This window comes from Eptatretus burgeri, chromosome 6 (assembly GCF_056783735.1).
Source record: "Eptatretus burgeri isolate ZD-2024b chromosome 6, Ebu_testis_v1, whole genome shotgun sequence".
Classification (NCBI taxonomy): Eukaryota; Metazoa; Chordata; class Myxini; order Myxiniformes; family Myxinidae; genus Eptatretus; species Eptatretus burgeri.
In genome coordinates, this window is record NC_140966.1 from 18,781,505 (window position 1) to 18,807,318 (window position 25,814).

Below are 25,814 nucleotides of genomic sequence, written 5' to 3' on the forward strand. Positions count from 1 at the left end.
GGGCGTGGCTTAGAAAAATACCTTATGAAAAGTGGGCGGAGCTTAGCAAAAGTGGGCGGGGCTTAGGAAAAGTGGGCGTGGCTTAGAAAAATACCTTATGAAAAGTGGGCGGAGCTTAGCAAAAGTGGGCGGGGCTTAGGAAAAATACCTTATGAAAAGTGGGCGGAGCTTATCAAAAGTGGGCGGGGCTTAGCAAAAGTGGGCGGGGCTTAAAGAAAAGTGGGCGGGGCTTATTGAATACCTTGTGGAATGTGGGCGGGGCTTAACAAAAGTGGGCGGGGCTTAAAGAAAAGTGGGCGGGGCTTAACAAAAATAACCTGTGGCTCAGGAGGTGGTCAAACAAGAGCATTAAGAGAAGTTTATCATTTCGTAATGGCACAAATGGGGTATCTTAAAAAATATAAAGATTCAAATGTTTTGTTTGTCAATATTTTAGATGGGGATTATTGTGCAAAGAAAATTAAACTATTGAAGGAATTTGAGAATGAACAAATCTTTATAGGTTCAATGAGTGAGCTGTTCAACCCCCAGGTGTTCAATTCAATGAGGTTCAACCTCCAGGTTAAAAGGGGAGACAAATAAATATACCTTGGGATAAAAAGGGGATTTATTTTTAGGGAAAAAAATATGAATCGCTGAAAATCCCCCATTCATTTACATGGGGAAAAGTGAGCCAGAATCAGTATTCTTACCCTACTCCCGCCCACACAAGCCCCGCCCACACAAGCTCCACCCACATAAACCCCTCCCACACAAGCTCCACCCACATAAACCCTGCCCACACAAGCCCCACCCACACACACCCCGCCCACACAAGCCCCACCGAAGCCCCGCCCACATAAACACCACCCACACAAGCCCCTCCCACACAAGCCCCACCCCTCATCCCCCCTGTGCGCCCCCACCTTTGATCCACCACCTCCCTCATCCCACCCCCACCCTTCCCCACACACACACATGGGGAGGGGAGGGGTGGGATGAGGGGTGATGGGTCATTGGGGGAGCGCACCTACCCCCCCCCACCCCTCCCTCCCTTTCCTTCATGTCTTAATCCTTTTTTTTTTAATTCAAAATCAAGTAATTGTAAACAAAACAAATATAATTAATCAAAATTGCAAATATTAAATATTCATTTGCGAGAATGTATAATCTTTCCCAGCAATCTTCTTCAGATGTCTTGTGATTTCGAAACTCAGACACCATATTCTGTTGTGAAACAAAAAGTGGATAATAATTAGGTTTTATAAAGATAATTACATGGTAATATGAGTAAGCCTGGTGTTGGTTCTAAGTTCAAACCTCGTTGACCACTGAATTAACACACCAGGAGGCCGACTCAGCCTGTCATCCTTCCAAGGCCAATAAAATGAATTGCAGTGTACTGGCAAAACCGCGTCCAAACTAATGATGCAACCAACATAAGACGACATTCCAAAGAGAGAGTGATATTAATAAAAGAATAAATAAACAATAATTCAGAAACATTTACCTCCAGAAAATCATGTGTTGTACCAGATTGCTTCAACAGCTGATGTTGTGTGATCGAGCTGAAAAAAAATAAAATAATAAGTCAAGGGTATAGATGGAGAGACAGACAGAGAGAGGTAGGTAGAAAGACAGACAGAGAGGGATACAAAGAGACAGACAGGGAGAGATAGAGAGAGACAGACAGGGAAAGAGACACACATACACACATACACACACATATACACACACAGACACACATATATATACACACACACACACACACACACACACACACACACACACACACACACACACACACACACACACACACACACACACACACACACACACACACACACACACACACATACACACACACACACGTGTCTCACCATTGGTTTAATTCATTCGAGATCAGAGGCCGTGATAAGACTTCGTACCAGTCATTATAAATGTTTTTCAATTCTCTTCTAAAATCATTGACCTCTTCAATAAGAGCATTCATTTGATGCACCTCATCTTGATATGTAAACTCCACTTCTTCCAAGGACCTGCCAGGAAAAAATATATATTTTCGCATTATCACGATTTAATTTATAATCAATTGCTTCATTGTTCAAAGAGGAAACCATACACAAACTTACCAACTTTGTAGTGAGCTGTTATCTTCATCGGAAGAGAGTGAGTCCATGTCTCAGTTTTTTTTTACCATTGGTACAAGATGGCAAAAAGATCAGAGGCCGTGATAAGATGTCGTGTCAGTCTTTAAAAATGTTTTTCAATTCTCTTCTAAGATGATTGACCTCTTCAATAAGAGCATTAATTTCATGCACCTCGTCATGATATGTAAACTGCTCTTCTTCCAAGGACCTGCCAAGAAAAAAAATATATATCAGAATTATCACTATTTAATTTATAATCAATTGCTTCATCGTTCAAAGAGGAACCAATACACAGGCTTACCAACTTTGTGTTGAGCTGTTTTGTTCGCGGAAGAAAGATCGCTCATGTCTCAGTTGTAAAATTGAAAATCCCGTCTGGCAGAAACTTTGTCTGGCGAATCACTTATAAAGCAACGATGAGGAGATTGCTTAATCATTGGGTGTGGCCACAGGAAATGACGCTTCGGGAGAGACAGCTTGGAAAATAACTGGGAGATATATTCTCAAATTGTATGAATCATTTTTAAAACATACTTAAAATACCCTAAAATGGTTTTGATTAAACATGTTTTCAGTTCGTGTTCTGAGATAAAATATAAACACGAGACCTTGTCTCACAGAATAGTTCCTGTTTTTTTTCACAGCATGACTGCCTAAAAACACTTCCTCATTTTCACAGCACGACCGTGTCAAAAAAACACTTCCTCATTTTCACGGCATGAACTGAAAACATTTGAAACAAAACTTTTTTTATGGCGTGGTTTATACACAAAAATGATTTTCAACTCGGGCGGTGGCCAGATGAGATCAATAAGAGAAGTTTATCATTTCGTAATAGCACAAAAGGGGTATCTTAAAAAATATAAAGATTCAAATGTTTTGTTTTTCAATATTTTAGATGGGGATTATTGTGCAAAGAAAATTAAACTATTGAATGAATTTGAGAATGAACAAATCTTTATAGGTTCAATGAGTGAGCTAAACAATATGCATCGGTTATTTGATAAAGTGTCCCGAGTCTTTGACGTTTCAGATATTTCTTTCGAATCACCTTTAACAAATCTTTATCTTATTGCATGGATTATTTGAAAAAAAAAGTATCCCCAGGTTAAAAGGGGAGACAAATAAATATACCTTGGGATAAAAATGGGGTTTATTTTTAGGGGAAAAAAATAGGAATCACTGAAAATCCCCCATTCATTTACATGGGGAAAAGTGAGCCAGAACCAGTATATTCACCCTACTGACACACACTTGTTCTGAGCTTTGTGGAAGGAACTGAAATTACACTCAGTTGGGTTTGCTTTCCATGAGACAAAGGCAAGTTGTTTCAGGACAACTGCCTCACCCCAAGCTTCAGTGAACCATGGGCGGGAGGAAGGGTAGGACACCTGAAGACGAGAGGGGATAAATCTGTGCATGAGGGAGAGGAAGTTTCTTTGAAAGAACAAAGACCTTTGAAAAGTCTTCCTGTCTTCTACTGTCTTCTCTCCGGCCTCCCCCCCAGGTCTGTCTGTGATCTGTCACCCCCCTTTATTTACTCAGGGCCCTCAAATCCACTTTTTCAAGTTTTTTTTTTTAAGTTACTTAAAAAAAACTTTTTAAAGTTAAAAAAATTGAAATGATGTTAAAACAAAACCTGACATGTACTTCAGGAAACCATGTTCACCAATTTATTTCTCTAAACAAGTGCTCACCTTGATTGCTTTAAGTTTTTGAAAAACAATTTATTTTCTCTGCTTACAAAGGATAGATTGAAAAGTGTTCACTGCCGTGCAGAGCCACATGATCAACCAGAATCATCTGACTCACATGCACCAGGAAACATTTTTACAAAGTTTGTTTTTGCAGATACATTCAAAGATAAGAATAAGGGCAGATTGTTTGTTAAAAGATATGTGTAATGATTTTACCTGAAACATTGTGGAATTATTTTGTTTTGCAAGCTTGGAATGGACAAAAACAAACCTTAATCCTTTGTATTATGTTCCTAAAAATATAACAGTTACCTGAGATTGGCTCGATGAAGGTGAAGTTTTGTAATTTATTATCACTACTCTTTCATGGCCTGACTACAGTACCACTTAAATGGCCTCAAATTGTCACACCTTCTTGTATGGTTCGCCAGGGAATGTTATTGCCCTAATTCTTTCACAAATCGGCAGATCAGGCCTGACGTTCAACTGAAAATGACAGGAATTTGGAATTTGGCCAGCATACCAGCAATACCGGAACTCTCCAACTCTTCAGGGATGATGACACAGTGGGATCATTCATGTCCACCAACAACCAGCGATGGCAGACAGATCCTTCAGTTTATCATTCTTCTGATGGATGGTGCACACAATGATGTGTTGTCCTGCATGCAAAACAAGTGAGTGACAGCTTATAGCTTGTTCAAATTTCAATCCCAGGTTAGACAGTTCAGAAGTGAGTCTGCATACATCTAGGCAATTCAACTATTCCTTTGGAAATGGTTAACCAAAAGAGCTTTTCTTCTCCATTGGCAGTAGCACTGAAAGTTTCTTTCAGGATTTCAAAATTATTGTAAAACCATTCCTTATAAGTTATAAAGCATGTACTACATTTGTCTGAGTTGACCATGTAGTAGCATTTTAACATTATACTGATTTCAACTTCTACTTATTTGACATACTTACATTTTTTTGTGAGTGTGTGTATGTAGTTTATGGAAAAAGAGTAACAGCAAACGGTCAGCATATGGTCATCAAAAATATCTGAAATAGTTTAAGTGGAGATGTAGAAGATACGTTTTCTGCAATTTTTAGGTTGTAATTTAAAGGGGAAAAAATGCAAACCTTTATTTCATAATCATTTTAGTTTGTGAAATGCAAAGCCGAGTCTTTTGAGCAATCTGAGTTATAACATTTTCGGAACACACTTTAAGAAAATACACAACACCAACAAAAACACACAACAACCATTTTCCCCTTTTCTCAGGGGGTTGAACAATGAATACATTCCTCTGCATTGGATCTATACATTGGGTTGGTCTCATGCAAACCCAAATATTCCATGTCTTTCTTCTTGACATTTTCAATCCATATCGTTTTTGGACTTCCTCTCAGCTTTCTTCCTTCGACCACGAGCTTTCTGCTTTCTTTGCAGCTTCACCTTATGACCTTCATTGCACATAACCACACAAAGTAAGTCTTCTCTTCCTTGGTTATTCTTCAACAGTATAGATTTTTAATCTCTTACTGATTTCTGATCTTGGTATTATTTATTTTCAGAGACAATATATTCCTCCATTGTATCAGTAATATCTTTGTTATTTGCAGTATTTTTATATCTTCGACCCGCAGTGCCCCGTTTTGCTTCTGCACATCAATACCGGTCTGAAACAGGTTTATTGCGCTCTAACTTTTACAGATAATGAAAGGTTTTTGTGCTTCATTAATACACCTAGTTATCTCCATTTTTTTCCAGGCTGACTATGTTCTTGATCTAGCACCTAATTCTGCTACTCCTGAAGCATCTATAATGTCTCCAAGGCAACAGAAACTTTTTACTTTTAATAAATTTAATGCTGAGCTCAGGAATATATATTTTTGCCCTTCATCCTTTTCTTGAAACTCGAAGATTTGCCTGTCAAAATGATGGGCGACCCTTCTGTATATTCACATTATCAGCTTTGAAAACTCGGGCTAAAACTGCAATTATGTAACGAAACAATAAATTACAAAAATTGCTCATTCCTTTAATTGGGCGGCGTGGCAACAGTTGCCTTTATCACTTCTAAAATAGCAAAAAAACAGAGCACAAAATGCCGTTAAAATGAGTTTTTATTAAAGACTTCAATTATTAGCACAAGTCCTCAACCTACCCCTCCCAACACAAAGGCCTTAATCTCCTCCCCACTCCAAGTCTTCAAACCCCCTTGATACTCCCCACCAACAGTCCTCAACCAATAAATGTCCCAGATTAAGGAAATTATATCAATGGCTTTGAGAAAATGGCAGAACTAAGTGAAAGAAGAAAGTGCAGGGTTAGTCTGTTAAGAAAGTCTGTACTTTCCTCTGTGTGCCGGTGCAGGTGAAACAGAACAGTCCGAACAACTCTACACACAAGGGCCAAACCTCATGTGCAGAGTAATTCCTGGGCATGTCTGCACAAACTTCAACCCCTCAGTCCCTAAAAGACTGTACAAGCATGTTGTGGAAATATTATTTGACAAGACAATGTAACACTCACATATGATCAGACAATCCCATCTGGCATGAATATTAATGAAGGAATCCTGGCCAAATGAGCAGATAAAAACAGAGGTACAAATAAAGGACGGCATTGCTAAAATAAGGAAGTACAAGTTCCCAATGAATGGGGTCTTAATTATTTCGAAAGAGCTAGAGCAGTCAAGCAGTCTGCTGAACCCCATTCATCAAATCTGAACAAGATAAGACACTCATGCTCGGCTACTATCTAAGACACTAAGTCTTACTACTAAGACACTCATGCTCAAACTATCCAATCCACTTCTCTTGACATCCACTGACAGAGATGCAATCCCTGGAAATCCTTTGCCAAACCATCTCCCATAACCTTTCAGGGGATGATCATAACACCAAACTAGTATCAATGGCTAGTTACCCTCTAGCTGGGTGTCTTTTTTAGCAGAGATAAGGCATTCCTGAGCCACAAATACCCTATCATAATCTACTAGGCTTTCATATGAAGTTTTATAGGGTATGGCTGTCCACTCTGTGCTTGTTTTCCTGCTCGAAACCTTTCTCCTCCTGAGATGGTCACAAATAAGGCTTCTGCACTATTGCAAGACCTCACTTGATCAATAAATCGAATGTTAAAAAACAATGGATCAGGATACTAGCTTTGAGGAGGAGAAATGAGACTTGGCGTGCTACCATAATGCAACGAGAATGTATGCACAATAGTATCGGGGGAAAAATAAATAAATAAAACTCCTCCAGATGTTTACCCTTTGTGTTGCATTAAAGCTGCAGGAATGATACTATACCTTGCATGGTGTGGAGATACACCCACAACAAAATATTACGATAGCCATAGTGCACTATAACCTTACAGCAGTCTTCTCACACCAAATAATGTGCAGTCTGAAGTGTAAACAGCATTGCTGATGCATTGCTTTTTGCACTTGAGGTTTGGCTGCAGATGGAATGAGATTGTCAAAAGTCAGTAGATGGTAAAAAGCTTCATAGCATTGCTGCAATATCAATGTAGATGCTTCTGGACTCGCAGATAAGTCCTTCTTGCACACTGTTACAAGCTCGTGCGAAGAAGGTCGTATTGCATGCTGGTGTATTATATTGTACTTATGGCATTATTTGTGCTTGTTATGCTTAAATCCTCATTGATTAATTGCACAAAAGTCTTGGAGCAAAAATGGAAGGGAAATTGTGATTCACCGTTGGAATGAAATGAATAACTTGGTGGAATTTGATGACATTGTGCTTGTGTACCAAGGCTTGACTGATTTCAACTAAAATTCAAACACAGAGGTGAATTCGGTAAAATAAATGAAAGATTTTGAGAGATAAAGAGGGAATATATAAAAGGTACAGTGAGTAGTGGGCTTTCTTTCCTGCTATTTCTGCTTTGAATGAGTCATATACGTACATTCCGCAATGATATGTGCCTCAAGTGCTGCCCATTGTAAGACTCCTGCTTTGTCTGATACACTGCCCAGGAAAGCTGGTCTAAGCACTTCCTGCCTAGTCACCTTTGACATTTCTGCCTCCTTGATGAGCTTTTGAGGAGACACTATGACTCCAAATGCTGTTCAACTCATGTTTGTGTTGCTCAGCTGTGTTAGACATTATGTGGGTATTTGCTTATCTTCCATATGAGGCAAAGAGTTGGTGGCATTCATGGATAAAGACTCTGTGCTGCACTTCAAGGTATGTGATTATCGCTTGCTTATTGGTCTTATTACTGATTAGCTCCACCTGTGATTTGAGGATAAGTGAGTGTAAAAGCAATTTATGCAAATTAGAACCTCTCACTTTCACTCTCATTCCTCTGCTCCCGAAAAGCTGAACTGCACGACATTAAAGTCCACTTTCTCTCAATATTATAGACACTGCAGTCCTCACACATTGTCCAAGCCTTCAGGCTGTTTGAAGTAAGAATGTAGCAAAATGGGAAGTGTAGTCTCAAATAATTTTCAGTGAATGGTATTTTATATGTGACAAGCAGAGGTATCCAGAATTGCACGGTGCTGCACTAATCCTAATGGCATTTTGAAGAAATAATTTTTTTTGTGGGGACCTAAAACACTTCTCTTTATCCACTAAGGAATGGGGTTGGAGATTGTTTAATATTACCTTTCAAATAGATATAAAGGTTTAGGCAAGAGAGAGCAATGAAAAAAATTAATTCCCCAAAAATCCAACTTAAATTTTTTTTGCCTAAACACTCTGTGACAGTGATGAACTTGTGATGATGAACCTCTAAAAGTTTGACAAAGATCCGTTTGGCCATCTCTGAGAAAAACGGTGACACAGTCAGTCAGTCCGACAGACAGACAGACATCTCTCTTATAGTGTAAGATAATGGAACAATGTTGTTCTGCAACTTTTGGTAAAAGATAGACTTTGATGATTAAGTGGTGCATGAATCGAGGTGCTTATTGGACCTTCCCACAATTGTGATGTGGGATTATGTATTTGACCCCCAACTGGGCTTCAACCCAGATTTATTGGGTGCTGTTAGTCTGTCCTTCTGTCCAGGGCAAGAGTGTCCAACCTTTTTTTTTTTTTCGTAAGGGGTCACATTGCAATTTTTCTCCCACATCGAGGGCCAGTGAGCAAATTTCGGAAAGACAAAGCACCGGAGTCTCAATTTTTTTTGTTTTTTTACTATTTATCAAAACAACAACAAAATGTGCATTTTTAGAAACAAATCTCAAATGAGAAGACTAATTTATTTGCTTACTTTCTCATCACTATATTAAACTGTTTTAGAGAGACATCTGGCATTGTTTTTGCTTGCACAAGTATTCAAAGTCTGCCCGCACACTTGATGTAGCGATGCGGAGTATTCCGGATAAACGTCCGTCTGTCAGGATTTATCTTGATCTCGTTTTAACATTTTTAATTCTTGAGAAAAGTGTTTTTCAGCAATATATGTTACCAAACAGGGCAATGAATTGAAGAGCATTGTTTTGAGAGATTAGGATACGATGCTGAAGGAACATATTGGCTCTAAAATGTCAAAGCCATGCTCTACAAAAGCTCTCTTCATGTCACTGTCATTTGGGATCTCAATTTGTTCCAGTTGGAACATGTCATGAGCATCAGTGACATCAGTTCCAAATGGATCTGTAAACAGCTTTAGTTTGTCACAGTGTTCTCTGAAATCCACAAATCTTCTTTGGAAATTGTCTCAGGCTGCCGATCAGTGCAGAATAATTTTCATGGTTTCCTGTCTCAGCATTCCTTGTTGATAGTGTTGTGAAATGGACAACTTTCTTCATCATCAACTGTTGAACTTTAACTAATGAATGAATGTTTGAGCATGCTCATACAATTTACTTACAAATTGATCCTTTCCTTCTAGTTCCACATTCCAGTCTGCAAGCTACTTGATGTCAACTAGGTATGTCAAGTCATTCAACTACTCATTATCGTCCATAAAGCTTACATCTTTCCCGTTATTCGTCATGAAGGTTTTTATTACTTCAGCCAGTGACCAGCATCTGTCTGGTGTGTCCACCCTGCTGAGCCAATGAACATGGCTGAAGTAAACGACATCATGATAGTCTGATTCTACCTCTAAGAAAGGCTTTGAACTGTCTGTGATTGAGCCCCATCGACCTTATGAAATTGACTATATAAACAACCTTTTCCATCACACGTTTCATCTCCAGAGTCTTTGGGCACAGCTGTTCTTGGTGAAGGGATGATGCGGTGATGCGTGATGACTTCATGAGTCACCGATTTGAACATTAGACAAACGAATCCATTGTGCTTGCCTGTCATCGCAGGGGCTCCATCAGTTGTAAGACCACAAAGTTTGTTTTCTGGAAGATTTAATTTCACCATGACACGTTTTAGTTAATCTAAAATGTCTTGTCCCATTGTTGTATTTTTCATTGGACAAAGGTTGAGCAGTTCCTCAACAACTTCAAAAGTTTTGGTGACTCCTTGAACAAAGATTTCCATTTGAGCTTTATCACTCACATCTGTACTTTCATGGAGCACTAAACTGTAAAACTGAAAGCCATCGACTCTTTTGATCAGATAATTTTGAATGTTCAATGCTAAGACATCTACTCTTCTGGAAACGGTCTGATGTGAAAGGCTGAACTTCTCTCCCATCAACTTTTTGTCAGGACATACCACGAATGTAAATATGCCCAAGCAGTCTTTCACAAATTCCCCATCAGAAAATGGTTTCCCTCTCTCGGCCATTGCTTCTGGCCAAGCTGCAAATCAGAGTTCTGAGGCAGCAAACAAAATAAATAAAAAAAACTGATCTTGTTTGCTGCCTCAGAACTCTGCTTTTCAGCTTTGAAGAAAGATTGTTGCCCGATCACATTTTGTTTCGGTGAGTTAACGAGATCGGTTCTCACCTGGCCTGTGAGACTGTCAAATTTGCTTGGTGTTTCGTAGAATAATGCCGCTTGACATATCAGACACAATTTGGCTCCGTTGCGTTCGATAACAAAAGAATCGTTGGTCCAACATCCTTTGAAAACTCAATATTCGGTATCAATTCTCCTTTTCTTGTTTGTAATCATGGGAGCCATCATCTTTGTTTTTAGAAGTATTCTGGGTGACCACAGCTACAGAGAGTCAGTGGTAGTTATAAAAGGGGAGACAATGAGGAAATGAACCTTCACGAGCTGCAGTGTTTTTTTTTTAATCAGGAGGTGCGTCCTTCATGTGCTTCACGACCAGCCAGCTCGATTATGGAGCAAATACGATGACACGTGCAACGACCGAATACCTAAATAAAAGGACTGCATGTCATAGCTCATGATGCGATGCCTTGCCCTCTTTGTGCTTTCCTGTTTGCGCTTGAGAAACCAAAGCGTTAGACTTGGATTTTGATTTAGTTTTTGGACTTTTATTTTTAATTTTTTTATACATCATCAAGGCTCGTGGAAGAACGAGTAAAAAAAAATGCAGGTTGGTGGGCCCGATATAAACCATTGGTGGGCCGGACTCTGGCCCGCACACCATTTGTTGGAGAACCCAGGTCCAGAGCCTCTACTCAAAAATAACTGGAAGCATTTCTTTCACACTCAGCAAGTGTGTGCAATAATATCTGGGCATGAGGCACGTCAAATAATTTTGGGATCGGAGCCAATTTGGATTTTTTTGGCAAGTATTATTATTATTTTTTTTTTAAGGGAGAGAATGAGACAGGATTGTATCTGCTTTCGGGAACCATTATTTAGTTAAATGCACAACCATATCACTGCCAACACAAAACCTTGTATTATTTATATATTTTTATCCATTTTTTAAAATATGCCTTTTTTAAAATATTTTACCAGCCTCAGTGACATCATGGTTTGAGTGTCAGCTCTGAGTCTGTAAGGTTGGTGGTTTTAACCCCTGCTGAGTCATACGAAAGATTTAAAAATCCTTTCTGATCCTTGCCTTTAAAAAGGATAGAGCACGGACAATCAACCATGCTTTGCAGCATTGGTAAGAGCAGTGCAGGCTTTGATGGGCCTACTTAATGTCATCATGCATCAAAGTTCCTTGTATACTTTACTAACTTTATCAACACCACCTTACCAACACACAACTTTGAACTATGTATATTTTTCTATTAAGAGCTCCATTTATGGACTGTATAGTCCTCATTGAGGCCAGACCTGAAATGAAACCACAGAACTGAAGAGATAGAGAAATGAAGAGAAGGAAAAATAATCTAAAAGTTTTTGAGGAACTGGAAAACCTGCCTTTTTAAAAGGGACAGGTTATAACTGTTATGAAACACATGAGAAGGAAAATGATTCCAGAGTTCAGTGGTGAAGGGAAAGAAACAAACATCACATCGGTCCATCCTTGAGTTGCCAATGGCCACACAATAAGCATGCAGCGTAGTAGTGGCTTGAAAAGTATTTAGTGGCCTAGCTAATGGCGGATGTATCTGAGCAGCCAGTTCTCAGAAGTAGAAACCGAAGTAATATACTGTTACGGCTGTGGAAATTCGCTGAACATCATAAAGGTCCTTAGTTCAGTTAGATCGATAAGTCTGTGTTCAGTTAGATTTCCCCACCGTTGTTTAATGGGATTTTATCCGTGTGGACAGGGCTGTGATCTTTGAGATAGCCGTTTTTCTTTCACTATCATTATTTTGGACCACCACCACCAACAAAGCTCTCAAACAATCGCTTCAGACCCACCGTCCTTCCACCACCACAACCACACACGCCTCTCAACAAACCACGCCAACTGATCACCTTAACCACAACCCTCATAACCACACCACCACGTTTCCACCTCAGCACACAGTTGCTAGAGGCCTGGCCTTCGTCGAGGGAAAGCAGGTGGCCCCCGTCCCCCCTCCCCTGGACGAATGGAGTCACCATGGTGAATTCCACCCGGCGTGTGGAAGAAGACAACCACAGTGGGGAGGGAGCGCCCTCAATTTGGCGGGAAAACGCTTCGATCGGGAAGGTTCCCGCATGATCTGGAAGATTCCCGCATGTTCTGGAAGGAGGGCGGGGCACGAGCAGAGGGGCGGAGCGTGGCTAATAAAAAGGGTGCACGGAGCGTTCGTTCTCTCTCTCGGGCGTTCGTTCTCTCTCTCGGGCGTTTGTTCTCTCTCTCGGGCGTTCATTCTCTCTCTCGGTGGTTGCTGGAGTTGTCGCGGCCACTGGACGCCACGGAAGGACCTGGGCTGCTTCTGCCGGAGCTGGGTGAAGATCGGGGCTCGTGTCCGAGTGGGGAGCTGGGAGCAGCCAGTTGGTGGAGGTCCAGGCGTCGCGAAAGGGACGCGGGCGGGAAGCGCAGCCCTGCTGTGTCGCGCGAACCTGCGCGTTCATGTGGGGAGTCGGCGAGAGCTCACCTGCCATGTGGAAGCCCCGAGCGCAACCGCGGCTACGCTAGCTGCCGTGGGGACAGAACGTCGTGACTCTCCCCGTCAAGGCACCGCGAGGGTGCAGGTAACCTGCAACGGTCTCGTGGGGCCCTTTCGGTCACCAAGGCCCCACGTTATAAAGGCCCACGGGCCCAGTCTGACACTATTGCCTTTGATGGGGTCTTTTCCTTTTCTTTTGAATGAATGATGTGGCGCCGAGGCCCGACAAGTAGAACTGTGTAAGTGACTGTACATAATAACCATAGACGGTTGTAGTGCTTCACCTTGCCCGTGTCGTTGTCCCCGTCCCGCAATCTTCGTAAAACAACTGCATGCGTGTTTTGCTTTTGTTGACTGTATAAGTGTTTTTCATTGCTTACCTGCATGACTGCATGATTGTTTATATATGTGTGTAGAAATAAATGTACTTGTGTGAATGTTACCCCATTCGTCGTGTCGTTTTCTCCTTATTGAACAGCCATCTTGCATCGCGGAATGTTAGTTGGGTTTTAAAGACCCGATAAATAGAATCGGGTCCTGCGAAGTCTGGCGATAATACCCGCTCGGTTATCTCAGAACAGAACGGACCACTTGAGCGGTTTGTGTCCAAGCAGGCCTCCGCCGAGGTACGGTCCCTCGGTCGGTTACCCGCGCGGGTACTTAGGTATATCGATATTTGGCGATTGACCCTATTTCACGCGGGTAGAATACGGACTGGGCTGTGGTGGGATTAAGAACCCACCCGTGACTGGTTTCCGGCATTGTTCTGGAAAGTCATGACTGAATTGCTCGTTCGGTGGGCGAACCGGCCGCTATTAGTTGACGCGGCCACTCCCACACCGGACGGGCGTAAATTCGTAACACTACATCTACTGTATATGTATAAATCTCTCTCTCTCTCTCTCTCTCTCTCTCTCTCTCTCTCTCTCTCTCTCTCTCTCTCTCTCTCTCTCTCTCTCTCTCTCTCTCTCTCTCTCTCTCTCTCTCTCTCTCTCTCTCTCTCTCTCTCTCTCTCTCTCTCTCTCTCTCTCTCTCTCTCTCTCTCTCTCTCTCTTTCTCTCACAGACACATATTTTGGGGTACAAATATAACTTTGCGTGTGGGATAACAGGCTATGGGGGAATAAATTCTCCTTGTAAATGTGTACCATGTTGTGCCACCTGGTGGTGGTGGCAGAAGGTATTACAATTTCCTTTTTTACTTGGGCATAGCTGAGGTTAAAGCACTCTTCACATGGGAAAAATTGTTAGAAAAAATAAATAAATAAATAAATAAATAAATGGAGGGGCCTGTCAAAGCCTGTCATTGTATGTGAAACATTTCTATTGAGAAGGGACATCATATCAGGATGAACTTGAGGGAAAGGGGGGAGCGGGACATGGGGACGGGGATTTAAGCACTCTATGCACAGGCAAATCAGTCTTCTTTTCTTCCCTTCTCACCCAAAATGGAGGGGCCTGCCAAAGTGGGAAAATAATAACCAGAGTGAGGGAAACATCATGTGAGGGAAACATTTCTAACAGAAGGGACATGCGGCTGGAGTGACGGGGTGGGAGAGGAGATGGGTGAAGGGGATGGGTTGTGGTGAATGGGTGGTCGGAGTGGGGTTGGGAAGCGCCAATGTCTGTCTTTTGATTGAACCTGTCAGTGCAGGGTTGGGCAGGATTGGAATCAAAATGAGAAAGCGACTGTCGTTATTGTGATTTCTTTCCTCCATCCTCCTCAACTCTTTCTATTTTTTTTTGTGTACCAAGTTGAGGCTCATGTAAGAGCTCATACACAGAAACATATAACAAGTCAGGAGACAAGAGGGCTGGTAGAGGGGAGCACAAAATAGTGGGGAACAAAGACAATAGGATATCTGGGGAAGGGAGAGGGATGGGGTGGGGTGGACACTAGAAGGACTTTCAGGAAGGAAAGCAGGGAATTTGAAGGTGGGTTTGGGGTGGATTGATAGGGGTAGAAAAGATCATCGTTTTGGGTGGAGGAAGATATGAGATGGTGGTGAACAGCTTCTTTGAAGGTTTGGAGGGAGGAGTTGGAATGAAGAGAGTGTTGGAGTTTGCTCCAGAGGTGGGAAAAAGAGGAATGAAAGAGTGAAGGTGAGCAGTGATTCTTGATTTTGGCAATTTCACCAGAAGGGGGTTGTTGGCAGACCTTAAGCACCCTGAGGAAATATAGGGGGGACAGATCACAGACAGAACAAGGGGGGGGGAGCAAAGCTGGAGAGGAGATAGTAATAGAGAGAAACCTGCCTCTGGTGAGAGAGTGAGAGACCCAAGTAATCAGCTTCATTGTGGGAGATATCAATGATCCTAAAAACCTTGGTTTCCACAGCATGAAGCCGAGAAAGGTGAGAGGCAGGAGCACCAGCCCAGAGGGGAGAGTAGTACTCCATCACGCTGCAGATGAAAGCTTTGTAAGTGGACCGGAGCTCATGTATGCCAAGGAAGAACTTTGCACAATGTAGGATGCCCAGTCGTCGAGTGGCTTTGGAAGCTCGAGTGGCATCAAGAAGACCATTCTTGATGGTGTTGAACTGTAGCCCGACATTAGCCATTACTTGCACCAAGTTGGTGAACCTGTTGGTTTGATTTTGGTTTTGCCTCTCTCTCTCTCTCTCTTGCATCCAATAAAGGTAACACGGTGGAATTCTGATTTATCGAAGGTGCTATTAGCAGAGACAAGATCATGTTGTTGTACAAAATCGCAAAACATGTCTGTTTGCAATATCATGTGCACATGTGTGGAGGAATGGTGTTCATATGGATTTTCTTCGAACCAAATTCAGATCTCTGAGAACAAGGGTCGTGTCTCTCTTAGGCACCCTCTAAATTTGACCCAATGGAAAGTCTAAGAAATCCACAGAGTCTTCCAGATAAGTTGCAGTTGGTCCATATAGGCAAAACAGATGTGCATTTCTTTTTGTGAGCTTGTGTCAACACGAGGAACATGATGTCACAATGTCTGACGTATCACATGTTGGCATGGACGAGAGTTAACCATGGCTCCGACACTACCGTGCCTGCAGCGGTTAGCAGAGGTGTCAAGTGGGATCCATCCTTCACCAAGCTCTTATTGTTGTAGACCTTCTATTATAGCAATGTACAGTTCTTCAACCATGATGAGGCGTGGAGTCAGATTGTTGGCCAGACGTGTGGTCATTCTACATCTCCAGTGCACTTCAGTGTGCAGCAGTTGAGCCTACCAATGTGTTCTGTATCTGGTAAAGCTGGAGCTCAAAGAGCCTTGAGGTCACCGGCACCACCTAGAGGATCCTGTTTGGACAAATTGCATTCACATTTCTCACATCGTTGGCCTTTACCCCTTTACTCATCCTCCCTGGTTCCTCTCCCATCTCCGTTCCTTCCATCTTCAAAAGCTTCTACCTCTGCACTTCATCCAGCTGAATTTGCTAGCTGCATCATTGAAGGACAGCGGCACTCCGGGTTGTTCATGGTGGGTGGGGGATCTGCCACCAGGAGCGATCAGCAGTATATTCTCCCGAGTGTGAAAATACAACAATCCTGAAAATACAACAACCCAATTAGTTTGTTATTTAAATGTAAAATCTACACGTCCCATTTTAAGGTGTCGGAGGGGGAGGTGGGGTATCCTCGATGAGGACTTGCATTGTTATAAATATTTTTTCCAAGTACAGTACTGTGATTAGGGTAAAAAACTCGAACAAAGACCTCAGATTTGATTAGTGTGGAGTGCAAGCTTATTTGATTAAATGCTAAAACAATAATTATTAGTCATTATTCAACTGATTAATTGATATTTTTGTTCTCAAGTGTCTAAAGCACATGGGAGATTTAAATATCTCAGCAATAGTCTGAATTCAAACCATTTTTGTGTTTTAAAGTGAACTTTCAGCTTGCCCATTTTGCAATTTATATATTTTAATCAAAATAAAGTCCAATGACCTTTGAGCATTGATCCTGTATGTGTGGTGATGCTTGCTTAAACAGTGTGATTGCACAGAGCAGTATATTGAATAGGTCACTCAGATGGTTAGCATGCTCAACAGTCCCTGGTCATTTGTGGCCCTGTTATTAAAGGAACGCTAAAATATCTGGGGGGAAACCGTAATATATTTCCAAGTTTCTTGTGCATTCCATTAGAAAATCTGCACTTGAGTTTGGGAAAAGTAAAATAGTCAAGCCACATGACAAGTTAGCCAATCCCCCAAGCAGTGGAAGAAGGGGGTTTGCAATCACTTCTGTGTGTTTGTGCATCTGTCCGGGTCATAACTTCTTAGCTTTTGTCATCAAATTTGCAACAATGCTTTATTACGAGAATATGGAGATAACTAATTAATAATTTTGTGAAAAGGTCAAAGGTCAGCGTCACCTAAAATCATCAAATTTCAACCAATTCACCTGAAATTCTAATTTGACATTTGAGCTTTGTCATCAAATTTTCAAAAAAAAAAAGCTTTATTATGAGAAAATGAAGAAGACAAATTGATAATTTGGTCGAAAGGTCAAAAGTCATCATCAATTTTCATCCAACTGACCTGAAATTTTAAGAATTAGCATATTGGGTCACTGAATTGGTTGACAATCAAAATCTAGAAGCCGATTGTATTTTTTTTGAGATCAAAAGGTCAAGGTTTCCTGAAATCTTAATTTATTTATTAAGATGTTTTCATCATGTTTAGCATGCAGAAGAAAAAGAAGAAGAAGAAGAAGAAGAAGAAGAAGAAGAAGAAGAAGTCTAAAAAGATAGCGGACGCAGACGGTGTTTTAATTCCTAGATGCTTTCTAGTTATCTGTGTAAAAAGAGATGGCAGGGAGTTTGGAGAAATTGTGGATTTGGTGGATTAATCTAACAAGCACTATAATGTGGCTCAACTGCTATTGACTGAGACAGGAGGAGATTAGTGTATGCTGATAAAGGAAAGAGTAGTTATCTTTTTAGAGAGGGCCTGGCATATATCTTGGAAATCTGTGTGGTTATGTGATGGAGATCTCCAGGATTTTATTAATCAGTCTCATAGAGAACAGAGCAACCTTTCATGTGAATGAAGACAAAAGCCCGGTTGCAGAAAATTCCCTCGTCCTTAAGGAAAGATTCCCCTTAAGTTACACTGCGATTGCTTAGGGAAGGATTTCCTTGAGGGTTGTTACGTAAATGACTCTTATAAAACCTCAAGTGAGGATTTCCTCGAGGTTGAGGAAATCCTTCAGAGCCATTGCTATGCTTGGCAACCAATCAGATTAGTGATAGTAAGAGGTGTCTGAGAGCTCGATGGTGATGAAATGATCTACAAACTGGCTTCAGGAAGAGACAGAAGCACTAGTGGAGGCTATTTTCAAGCACAAGAGACACATTACATTGTATGGTTGTATGATGTGTGTTGAAGTACTTTTATATTTAATTGCAACACTATAACTATAAATAGTGTATAATTGTAAAGAATCCCTCGATTTGGGGAAGACCTGGGTCCACAGGTTAAACCAGGACTCCTCGAGTCGAACAAGGCCTCACACATCTCCCTACTACATGGGATTGACGAGTTATGGACCTCGTAACACGCCACCTTCAATCTGTTTATTATGTACGCAGTTGACCTTTTTATTTTTTTCCTGGGGTCACCGTCAGCATCAATTGAATTGGTATCTAAATAACCTGACCATGAATTAATAAATGTCCGCACCATGAAACACAAGCAGCCCAGACTAACAACTCGTTCAGCTGCACCTGCAGTACCTGTGCCAGAACACACCTTTACTTCTGGCCCCAGATGTTGTTGTTTGTCTTTCGGCTGCTCCCGTTAGGGGTCGCCACAGCGGATCATCCGTTATGATCCGCATACTGATTTGGCATAGGTTTTATGCCGGATGCCCTTCCTGACGCAACCCTGGTCACCTCTTACGACACGGATAAGGATTGGGTTTCGCCATGATTCCGGGCTGCCCTTCACCCTCTCATTGCATGGCCCAGTGCAGAGCTCCCATCCTCAAGCGATCCTCAAACCCAAGCCTCCGGGTAGCCGGATTACAGGTGCACGCCACTACACCCGGTTTACTTCTGGCCCCAGATATCACGTGTTAAATACCATGGGATTGTCAGTTCGATGGAGTTTAGAAACATATTGCTGGGAAAATGACTCCTGGGGGATCAAAGATGCTTGGTATAATTATAATTATTCCTTAATGTGTTTTAGATCAGGGTAACATCATAAACTGAAAAGTTGGTGTTTAAGGATAGGAGAGTGTTCTTTTGAGTTTAAGGAAAAACTTAAAGGATATTCGAATATGGAACGATCCTCAAATTAAGGATGCCCTTAAGACGAAACTTGAGGAAATATTCAAGTTAATCCTGAATTTTTTTCCTGAAGGGTGCTTTATGCAACCGGCCATAGACCTTGGTGCCCCTTAATAATGGAACTGTCCTTGACAGTGAAAGATCCCAGATTTTTGTGTGAAGTCCCACCGACCTTCAACAATGACAGCCACAAACAACTTGAAGACCGAGTCTTGTCCAAATTGTGAGAATCCATTGTGCTTCTTTCCAGAAAAATCATGACTGATGGCATAGGTGCCAACGGGCAAAGTCTGCCAATGGAAAAGTGATCCTTACATCCCACTGAATAACAACCACATGTTCAAAAAGTAAACAATTTCATTGCCGTTTTCAGAAAGAGAAATGAAACAAAAGGTCATGACGATTTCCCTCGGGAAACTTGCAATTTACTTTTTCAAAGCCTCAAGATCATCTTTTCATTGTGATAATCAACAAGTCTCCTGTGTTAAACAACACAGTTTAATGTCATTCTTTTTTCTCCTGCAGGTCTGCAATCTGATGCACAAATGATATGGAGTTGTGATTGTATCGTGACAAATACAGCAATTATTCCATGTGTCACTTAATGCACTCATGATCATGCATTTTAAAATGTGCTGAGATGTTTTCTACTTTCTCTTAATGGAAGACTTTTTCTAAAGCTTTGCTTCGATGGTGTATTGGTATTCCAAAAAGCACTTATGATGTCAATGAGAAAACGAATTGGCACAAATAACCTAGGGCCATGTCAAATGCAATATGTATATAGTGGTTTATTACATTGACTTGATTAAGAATTGAAAAATTTAATTGGGATGTTGACCTTCTTCATGTGAAAATAATGTGGGAAAGGAAATGTCTATATATATATATATATATATATATATATATATATATATATATATATATATATATATATATGTATAGATATATATATATATTTATATATATATCTATATATATATATATATATATATATATATATATATATATATATATATATATATATATGTCTGTAATTGGAAAGACAATGCTGTGCATCATCACCAAGTAAGAGTAACCAACTCTTTGAGAAATGAGATCTTCACAACGTGCTAATACACAAACATTGTGCCAGCTATTATTTACATGGGAGCTAGATGTACCAGGAAGACTTCCAGAAGGGAGACATCATGTTTGGTTTGGGAGCTTCTGAACACCTATGGGAAGGGTATACGGTATCTGCGGCTTGTAATTGCACACCGTAAGTTTAAAATCAACCTTTATAATGATATTTAGTATTAAACATGTTTTGTAGGGTGGAATGGGGGGAGGGGAGGGGGGCTGTGATGGCTGTCCTAAATATATTGTGTGTTTGGTTCCAGGGCCACAGGAGCTTTGTTACAGGGACAAAACAGGAATTATACTCGATTTTTGCATCTATTGCTAAAAGGAGAAGTGTGTGTGTGTGTGTGTGTGTGTGTGTGTGTGTGTGTGTGTGTGTGTGTGTGTGTGTGTGTGTGTGTGTGTGTGTGTGTGTGTGTGTGTGTGTGTGTGTGTTATCCACTGCCGCTACTCGCTTGTATTAGTAGGAAATGGTAGGAACTCGACACCTCACATCCATGGATATTTCTCGTATTTCCTATCTTTTTGTGAGTCCGATTTGCATCCAGAAATACAACAATTATGGTTAACCATCACAAAATGTCCACTCTTTTTTTTATAAATGCTGAAAATTATGTTAATCAGACTATTTGACTTAGATTTCACCTGAGTAACATGAGTTAAAAGTGCCCCAGTTAGTAGAAGCAAGTCACAGAAAACGCACACAGTGAATGTGCGGAAGGCCTCGTTGGAGGAGTCATTCATCAATTTGGAAGTCCCTTATTGCCACTTCTGAGTAAGGAGAGCAAAGTGACATAAAATATGTTGTCGTTGGTACCCCGAGTTCTTTGGTAAGTGAGATCACTTCCCAAGGTGTTTGTCTGAAGTCGAGTCGAGTGTTGTGTGTATTTCTGTGTCATTGGTTATCTCCACAATTCAGGTTTCTGTGCATCATCGCCAAGGTGGAACGGATTCCTCCCAGGACTCGAAGTATCCACCTGTGTTTCGGTAAAGGATCGTGGTTCATTTCCTAAGTTGTGAAGTCGTGTTGTTTTCTAAGTTTTATTCCAAACGCTCTTTTCAGGATCGTGACTGAGCCCAGACAGCATCCAAATGTAGTTTGTTTGTGGTAGTGTTCCCAGGGTCGCTGGCTGCCTCATTTTCTGGGAGTGCGACTGTGCCGCTGATGCAGTGCCCTCTATTACCAGTACACTGGTATTCATTTCGCCGACCTTGGAAGGATGAAAGGCTGAATCAACCCCACCTGGTGTTAATTTAGTAGCCAACAGGGGCTCAAACTCAGGACCCTAAGATCTTAAGCTAGCCACCTTCACGGTTAAGCTAACTCCAAGCTTTTCCCAGGGATGGTTTTTAGGATCTTTGTGAGGTTCTTCTTATCGTTCCCGTTGATCCAATTATAACTGATACAATTTTGACACTCTTCAGCTTCCAGGATCACATTATTCTTGAGGTTTTGATGTTTTGTCATTTTATTGATTTCTGCATTATTTAAACCAAAATCACTGGGTACAGAAAACCTCAATTAGCAATGCTTTATTTTCTGATTTGTATCTGAGTTGTGCTTTGTTTTCTATGTTCACGCATCAGGTCATACCTGAGCAATATGTCCTTGCTTTCAATGAGTGATTTTGGGTTGTGGTTTGATGTTAAAATTTCTGCAGATGAACTATTGCATGACTTTACATACTTTTTTCATGACATATTCGGTGGCACTCTTCCACTCCAAGGTATTTGTAAGATGCTTCGTTGTTTAGCTCCTGTATTGTTGTATCTCTGTCGATTTTTATGTTGTCCGTTTTTGTTGGTCTATCTTGTACGAATGTGCACGTGGCACACTCATCTCGGCCAAATTACATTTGGATGTGGTCAGAGTACCGTTTCACTAATTTCAGTTGTTCTGCAAATTTTTCGTCACTTAGTGCAAAGAGGCTTAAATCATCCATGTTCAGTGGATATGTCACCTTTAGTGTTTCTTTGCACATTATTTTTTGGTTATTAGTGTATCCGTATCCTTTCTCATTAATGAGGCTACTTAGTGGATCCAGAGCCAAGCAAAACATGAGGGGGGGGGGGAGGCTGGCTCCTTGAAAAATCCCATGTCATATCTTCACTCCTGGTATTTCAATATATCCTTCCAAGTGCTGCAGAATCAGTGTGGTATTCTATAGATCCATGGCTTTCTTAACCAGATTGATTATTTGGGGCTTTATCTTGTACATTTGCATGCACTTTATCATCCATGAATGCATGCACTTTATCATCCATGAATGTGGAACACTATCAAAAGCTCTCAAAATCTGGGACGCTTTTTATAGTCTATTCAGGCTGTGGACAATTTCGTTCTTCTCGTGTTGCAGTTTTCAAGTTTGGCCTTATGTAGTTGAAAGTGGTCTATTGTTCTGTAACATCCTCTCTTACATCCCATCTGTTCTGCTTCTACTCTAGGGCCTCCTTGTTGTATTTGGTGGTACGTCGTTTCCGTGATGATTCAGGTTAAAGGTTTGTATGTTGTTGGTAGGCAATTTATTGGCTGGTATTTGTGAGGTAGTTGGGTTTCTTCAGATTTTGGGAGAAGGAAGGTGTCACCTTCTGTGAACCATTCTACAATTTCCTGATCCCTTAGGGTAAGTTCATTGAATGTTCGAGCGGAGTGAATGTGGAGAGCATCAAATTGCTTTACCCAGAAGTTTGGGATCCCATCTGGGCTAGAGCTTTTGAAGTTTGCCATTTTTGCAAGTTGTTCTCTTATCTTTTCTGCATCAATTATTACTGGGGGAATTCCCTCGAGATATTGCTTATTCTCCTCCAGGTTTCAGATCCATTTTGCCTCCCTATGTTATTTTTGATCTTCATAAATTCCTTTCTAGAATTGTTCCGGTTCATCTTTTTCAGTCGGGGTTGACACATTATGCTTCCATTTCCCTCATTCATGGTATAATATTTTCAGGTTGTTTTCAATCACCTGGCCTTGTTTTCTCCTGGAGTTAGCCTCGTCATCGTTTTTTTTTTTTTTTACTTTCCTTGCTATCAATTCTATTTTCAGTTTGTTATCAGCAACTATTACCTCTCGGTCCTTGTCTTCAATTTTATTTATATATGTGTATATGTTTATGTATATATATATATATATATATATATATATATATATATATATATATATATATATATATATATATATATATATATATATATATATATAGGTATGTGTATGTGTATGTGTATATATGTATATCTTCTTCTTCTTCTTTTGGCTGCTCCCGTTAGGGTTCGCCACAGCGGATCATCCATATGATCCGCATTGTGATTTGGCACATGTTTTACACCGGATGCCCTTCCTGACGCAACCCTGGTCGCCTCTTACGACACAGGGATCTGGTACACCTATTTTAAGGCCCGGTCACACCTTGACGTTTTAGCCAGCGATGGCAACGTATTAAAATGTATGTAAAACGCTGGCTTACGTTGAACTTTTGATGTTTTTTTTAAAAGATTCGGACGTATTCATAGCGACTTGGTCTTATGTATAACGCATTGGTAACGGACACAGAACGTTTCGTTGTGTTATAGATAACTTATACCAACGAATGCTGAACCTGTTGTCGGCCTACACAACCGATGCCCAACGATAGTCTAACTTAGGCATCGCGCGTTGCACGCATCGCCGACGATGTCGTGACGTAGCCTATTAAAAGGCTGACGCACAACGATTCGAATCATAACTGCCGTAGAAATGGAAGTGTCAACATCGCAGTCACACCTTGGCAATCTTGCCAGCGTATGCCGACCTAAGAAAAATGTGTCTAAAACGTTGGGGCACGTCAAATACGGTATGAGTAAGTTTGGTATACGTGAGTAGAACGCTAAAGTACGCTATCATACGTCGTAGTAAGTAGAGTACGTCAAGAAATTTTAAACATGTTCAAAATTTTACGACGTACTCGGCGTATGACACACATGCGATGGGGATACGTTTTACACACGATATGTGGACGCTTACACACGTCAACAAAGGCTACTTATAAGCTACTAATAAGTCAAAACACGTCGCGGTAATGTCTTTTTTTACGCGAAACTTATTTCTAACTTATGTTTGACGTGCTTTCAACCAATTCTTTACGTAGTCCCAACACACATCGACGTATGTAGATGTATTCCAATGACGTATTCCGGTCGACAATAAAAAATAAATGAATGTGTTTCTTGCTTACAACTGCCATATAAAGATGTGTTCCCAGCGGTTTTGGGAATTGGTACATAAAAATGCTGCTCATAAAAGGGGAACCCAACAGTGTTTTCGAGTCCTTTTTGAGTCGATGTCCATGTCAGCAGTAACAGTATCAGTATCAGTATCAGTATCAGTATTAGTATTAGTATTAGTAGTAGTTTGTTCATGTTGGCAGTAGTAGGTGAGTGTGAGGGGGAGGGTGTGGGTTATGATGGATCGTCCTTGCGTCCGCGTGTCCACGGGTAGGAGACATCTTTTCACCATTGTTCGAAGTTCTTCGCGGATAATTTTTTATGGGGCTTTTTCAACAATGAGCTATAGCTTGTTTTTACGATTTAGGTCTATTCATAATGGGTTGGACAAATGCACAATGAACTAATAATGTGCATAGAGTGCTTTGATTACTTATAGATACAATATACCAACGAATAATTATCGTGAAGCCGGCGTTCACAAACTATGCCCAATGATAGCCTAACTTATCCATATCGTGCGGCAGTTTATCTTTGCCGGTGACGTAGGGTTTGCTATTCATAGGCTGGCACTCAACGATTTAAATGGCTGCATTTCCACTATTGAAAGTAGACGCTTGCGCTCAACAATTGGATTTTTTTTACACTCAACGACTTTTAAACGGTACCACTCAGCTATTTTCATTGTTTACAATGAACGATTTAAATTGCTGTCACTCGCCTTTGTTTTTTGACGCTGGGGTTTTGAAATTTGAAGCGTTTCTTCTGAACGTGTTAAAACGCTCAAACTCGACTATTTTAAATAGACGCTGCCGATGGACAATTGGAATCATAGCCAAGCTAGACATCGAAGTGTGAACATCCTCGTCATGCCGAAGAAAAGTTTGAAGAATGCAGCAAATAAGTGTCCTGGATGTGGCCGTGGACGCTGACGCAAGGACGATCCATTATACCGACGTCTTTCAGCCTATGAGTAACTTAAAAGTAATGTCTGTCGATGTGTGGCAACGATCGCATAACGTGCCAACAACACGTTAATCATAGGTTAGA

General features: G+C 40.9%; 1 long non-coding RNA gene across 1 annotated transcript in view; it reads right to left on the reverse strand.

Annotated features, from left to right (window-relative positions):
- The window catches only part of LOC147024364 (uncharacterized), a 119,450-nt gene that overhangs the window by 41,122 nt on the left and 52,514 nt on the right, over positions 1 to 25,814 (reverse strand). The window contains exon 2 of the long non-coding RNA XR_015058817.1: positions 4,350 to 4,488. This is a non-coding gene — a long non-coding RNA (uncharacterized LOC147024364). The remainder of the gene's footprint in view (positions 1 to 4,349; positions 4,489 to 25,814) is intronic.